The sequence below is a fragment of the Chenopodium album genome, chromosome 2 (assembly GCF_948465745.1).
Source record: "Chenopodium album chromosome 2, dcCheAlbu1.1, whole genome shotgun sequence".
Taxonomy (NCBI): domain Eukaryota; kingdom Viridiplantae; phylum Streptophyta; class Magnoliopsida; order Caryophyllales; family Amaranthaceae; genus Chenopodium; species Chenopodium album.
Genome location: NC_137835.1, coordinates 15,848,145 through 15,854,115, shown reverse-complemented (window position 1 = coordinate 15,854,115; position 5,971 = coordinate 15,848,145). Strand labels below are relative to the sequence as shown.

The 5,971-nt window shown below is 40.7% G+C and overlaps 1 non-coding gene across 1 annotated transcript; it reads right to left on the bottom strand.

The window, feature by feature from the left end:
- Nucleotides 1-338: 338 nt before the first annotated feature.
- Nucleotides 339-445, bottom strand: LOC145608220 (small nucleolar RNA R71). Its single transcript, XR_014105756.1, has one exon. It is a non-coding gene; the product is annotated as a small nucleolar RNA R71 (small nucleolar RNA).
- Between the last annotated feature and the right edge of the window lie 5,526 nt (nucleotides 446-5,971).

The following is a 5,971-nucleotide window of genomic DNA, read 5'->3' as shown; positions in this document are numbered from 1 at the left end:
TTACAGATTTTCCACATCTCACTCCCACTCCGGCTCTTGATGGGGTACAATTTGAAATTAAACCCCAATTTATAACGATGATAAAGAGGAAGCAATTCAGTGGAGCCAAGGGTGAAGACCCAAATATTTACGTTGCAGACTATTGTCAATATTGTAATACCATCAGGAAAGCCGGGGTCACACAAGACCAAATCAGGGAGATTCTCTTTCCTTTCTCTTTAACTGGAAAAGCTAAATTGTGGTTTAATGGCTTAAATAGAACTGCACTTGGTATAACTGACTTGGAAACTCTTGTTTTGAATTTTTATAACAAGTATTATCCTACAGAGAGAACAGTCGTACTACGGAGTGCAATTCAGAACTTTGCCCAAGAAGCCGATGAAACTTTATATGAGGCTTGGGAGAGGTTCAAGGACCTACAAAGAGAATGCCCCCACCATATTTTAGCACAATGGCAGTTAATCCAAGCCTTCTACAATGGCATTGGAAATTCATCTAGAATAATGTTAGATTCTGCAGCTAGTGGGAGATTTATGAATCTTAATGTCGATGATGCAGGTCAGGTTATTGAAGATATGGAGATACATAATTCCCAATATGGGAATCCTAGAGGATTTGCTAACAAGGGGAAGCATAGTGTTGACTCTGTATCCTTTTTGCAAGCTCAATAGACCTCTATCTGCCAAAAATTAGATAATCTTAGCATTGCTAATGTAGCTAATGTTTCTGCAATTAATAATAATGCTAATGAGGCTTTCTGTGAAAATTGTGGAATTTTAGGTCATTGGGAACAAGATTGCAGGAGTTCCGTGGAGCAAGTTAATGCCTTTCAAGCTTATAGGCAGAATAACCCATACTCCAACACACCTACAATCCTGGGTATCGGAATCATCCGTACCTTTCCTACCGGAGTACTAATGTTCAAAATCCACCACCACAAGAACCACAAGCGCCACAGCAACAACAGCAGAAATACTACCATCCCAATGCTGGCCAGAAAAACCAACCACAGCAATCCTCCTCATCTTCTGACCCTTCTTTGGTGGAAATTAGAGCGATGCTAGTTAATATGCAGAAGCATATAGAGAGTAGAGATGCGCAAATTGATTCAATTCTAGCACATAATAAAATTGTAGATAATCAAATTGCGCAACTTTCCACTACTCTACAAGCCCGCCAACAGGGAGCTCTTCCAGCACAGCCAACCAGGCCTACGGATCAAGCCTATGCAATTACTCTAAGGAGTGGTTCAAACTATGAAGGTGCCCCTATGCCCAGAGTTGATGAACCTGTTTTATTAAATAATGCTAATCTTGATTCCGTTAAACCTGACAATGTAATTAATAGCCCTGCAAGGCTAAAGCATAGTACTAATATATCTAATTCTTCATTGCAGGGTACGACTCCAGAGAAGGTGGCCACTCCAGATAAGAGCAACAATGCTCCAAAGCCAATTATCAAACTTCCATTCCCCAATCGTCAACTGAAAACAAATTTGGATAAGCAGTTTGGTAAGTTCCTGGAGATGGTGAAAGGTTTGAAGGTAACAGTTCCCTTCACTGAATTAATCACACAAATTCCTTCATATGCAAAATTTATGAAAGAAATATTGACAAGGAAAAGGTCTATTAGTGAGGTAGAGTAGCTTTCACTGTAGAGTGTAGTGCCGTACTTCAAAATAAATCTCCACCTAAATTAAATGATCTGGGTAGTTTTTCTATCCCTTGTCATATATTCAATCTAATGATTGATAATGCATTGTGTGATTTGGGTGCTAGCGTTAGTGTCATGCCATTATCTGTGTGTTCCAAGTTGAATATGGGTAATTTAAAAGCTACTAATATTACTCTACAAATGGCCGACCGTTCTTTCAAATACCCCTTAGGTGTTTTAGAGGATGTTCCCGTTAGAGTAGGTAAATTTTATATACCCGTTGATTTTGTTGTTCTTGATATGGCTGAGGACATGCAAACCCCGATTATTATGGGTAGACCATTCCTTAACACTGCAAGAGCAATTATAGATGTGAGAAGTGGTAAACTAACACTATCAATAGGGGACGATAAAATTGTTTTTAATCTTAATAATACCCCTAAAAGCCCCATGACAGAGGAGAAATGCTTTAGTGTTAATGTGGTTGAGAATTATTCTAACAAGCTCCAAGCTCTTGAAAAAGATCCCTTGGAGGCGGTATCTTGTGTTGCATCCCTTTCAGATGAGATAGACAAATGGCAGAAGGAAGTTGATGCAATAGAAAGAGCACTCTACATTGTTGGTCTTGGTTTTGAGGACGAAAAGGTGGAATCAATCAAGCAAGTTGTGCAATTTGAGCCTACGGTAAGTGTTCCGCCAGATCGAGTTGCAAGTGTTAAATGCAATGACAATTTGAAGCAACCCTCGATCAAAGAAGGATCTTTGGTGCGTAGCATTGAAGAACCCCCAACCCAAGTCAAAGAGGATCCACCAGATAAGGTGAATTGGCGTCCCACAAGGCATGTTAGGAAGCCGCGTCGTAGCCAAAACACCGCTCGACCGGGTGAGAAACCGCCCGATCAAGCGTTAGGACGAGGGTCCTAGTTCTTGTACTTGGTAAGAAGGTCGTGCGGGACTTAGATAAACCAGCGCTTTGCGGGAGGCAACCCGTATTTTTAATGCTTTTTAGACTAGTTTTTCTTTCTTTTTCTTATGAGAGGAGAGATGATGGAATTTAATGAGTTTTATGAGTGTTTATACAGGTTTGAAAGAAAGGAGTTAGCCAAAATTTTAAGAAAAGAATAAAGTAGAAGATTCGTTAATTAGCCTCGGGCCCGACCGGGCGAAGCTCGCCCGACCGGGCGCAAGAGCTAGGCTTCAAAATCAAGTAATTTCGCCCGACCGGGCGCGAAACTCGTCGTATACGGACACAATTGTCCGCCCGATCGGGCGAATCACGCCCGGCCGGGCGCGAGAAGAGGCGAAAATTTGAACAACAGATCGCCCGACCGGGCGCGAGAGTATAGCGTAATTAAAAATCAGATCGCCCGATCGGGCGAGCACCCGCTCGACCGGGCACGACGCACCGACCCCCTTCTTCTTCTTCCTTTTTTTCGGTTATTTCTCATTTCACTCTCTTTCCTCCATAACCTTCTCTCTCTAAAACTCAAATTTTCTCTAACTTCTCTCTAAGTTTTCTCTTTCATTCCTCAACCAAATTCAAAACTTTTTACATATTTTTAATCCCCTCTTCATCTTCTACATTTCCATATAAAAATTTTGGAATTTCTATCAAATTAATTTTCAGACCCATTTCTACCATGGCTTCAAAGAGGGCTCAATCTATTTTCAGTAGGAGTTCTAGCTCGAGGGAGGAGTATGACCCGGATTTGCAACTCCCGTACTGGCCGACGATCCGTATTGCTAGCCAGGAGCAAAAGGAGCGGCTAGAACACCTAGTCGGGCGCGAGGTAATTCCTTCACGGTGGTTACACCGCCCTACTTTGTGGAATTTTTAGGTTGAACAATAGAAATATTAGTTTAAAAGTTGTAAATAGTATAAATGGGTTGAATTTAATTTTTAGGTTGAACAATAAAAATATTAGTTTAACATTTGTGGAATTTTGTAAATTATTTGAATTAAATTCTGAATTACCATTCTAATGGCATGCTGATTACAAAATGGGTGACATTTATCATGCTCTGACTGGTTTGCCTACTCCTGACCCCAAACATGCTAATACCAAACCTATTCATCACCCTGTCCCAAAAATCTGGCAAAGATTTGCGGGTTTGTGTTTTTTAGGTAGGAACGAGCCCCATAACGCCCAAACTAACGAGCTAGTTGTTATAGGTCACTATGTGTCTGGGTTTGGGAAATTGAACATAGGTAGGTACATTATTCACCATTTGAGCAGACATGCCACGACCAGTACCCAATCTCGCACCCCCATTTGTACATGAGGTGTTATTGAGGATGGACCCCACCAACTGACCAACTGTGGACCAGATACCTATATGACTGCTAGGTATTTTGAGGAGTTGGGGTGGGTGCGACCGGATACTGAGCAGACACCCCACTGGTGTAATAGGACTGGGACCGAGCAGCCTTTGCCCATCTTTCCCCTACCTAGTCCTGACTTGACCGCCTTTCCCCCAAGGCAACTATCCTCCACGTATGACCTTTTAGTTGCCAACGCTAGGGGGGCAAGCACCACCAGTTCCACCACCCCAGCCTCAGCCTCAGCCTCAGCCCGAGGTGGCATTTTCTCCACCTCGCATGTCTCACTTCGTCCCTCATGTTGACTCTGACCCATTTTGGGGCCTTCGGAGTATAGGTCAGGCCTTAGGATGTATCGATCATTCTCATACTGACCTTAGGAGGATGGTAGGCTCTATAGACCAGAGGTTAGGGTACTTGGAGAGGAACCAGGGTAGAGCTCTCCACCCTATGTACGATGACTATGCTCATCGGGGCAACATTCCCGACAATGTTATTTACCCTGACTGGTTTCAGCCTCCACCCCAAGGATACGATAGGGATCCCACTGCCCATGGTATTTACACTGACTATTCTGCCTTCCATGGGTACGGCCAGGACATTCCTTTCGGGGGACCGGCAGGGGGTACTTTTCATGCTGACTATTTTGGTGGTAGCTCTTCTGGTGCAGGTGGTGCAGGTGGCAGTGGAGGTGCAGGGTTCGGCCACATGGATGAGGATGATCAGGACTAGCTATGTTGGGCTAGTTCCCGAGCCAATGAGGACATTGTCTGATTCTGGCTTGGGGGAGATTTTGGATTTGGTATCTTTCTTTTTCTCTTTTCTTTTATTTTTGGTGTGTTTTCTTAGTTTAGATTTATTGCTTTCTAGATTATTTTTATTGCTTTCTTATATATGAAAAATACAAAAAAAAAATTGAAAAATAAAAAAAATCCAAAAATACGTTCCAATGAATTGTAAATCATGCTTCCCTGTGCCCCTTACTTGAGAAATTTGTTTTGATTCTTGGTTATTGATGATAAGAATTGTGGATTAGTTGATTATGATTTGATGTTTGATTTCCTTGAAACCTTAACATGCGTCAATTTTGCCCAACTACTTGTGAATATAGTGCTTGACTAGTTGATTTGGTTAGGAATGTGTGTTATTTCCTGGTATGTCAATGAATTTGAGTATTGATTTGCAACTATAAGTAATATTTATATGACTCATTATTATGCACATTGAGGAGAACGAAGGCGTTCATTCTTTTAGGTAGCCTCCAGATGATTGTAGATACATTTGTTCCCTTCTTGCTACCCATGTTGTTGCCTTGACTTTTTGTTGTTTATTAGCCATATTATAAGATTATTTTTCCCCATTGGTTACTAGTCCCAAGCTTGGCTTGGGGGAGCTATTAGTGAGTGAGGTGAGGGAGTTTGTAGTGTGCTTATTATTTGCACAATTTGGGTGGGATTTGAGAAGTTGTTTTGTTTTTTATCATGTTTATTTTTGATGAGTTTGAGAGTGATATTTTCTTGAAAAAAATAAAGCATGAAGTTATGAAAAAAAAGAGAAGTTCAAGAAAAAAAAGTGAAAAAAAAATAGTAAGTGAACTTCAAAAGAAGAAAAAAAAACAAAGAAAAAATGTTCAATGTTCAAATGTTCTAGCTGGAGGTTGATAAGAAGAAAAAAATTGAGCTTCAATGAAAAATTCAAGTTTGGAAATAAAGTTTGTTTATTCACTCCACTTCTTCATTATTATATCTTATGAGTGAAATTGTAAGTGTTGGGATTATTTATTATGATTGGAGTATATTTGGTGGATGTTAGAGTTGGTTATGTAGGAGATGTTGATCATTATTTATTTTGATCATGGGTTTTATTAGGATTTGCTCCCTTAAGCATAGCTTTTCTCTCACTTATTCCCAAATGATTCCTACCCTTTACCCTAGCCTTACATTACAAGCTATAAAGACCTTTCGACCTTTGTGCATAGAGTTGTATGATTGTGAAAGT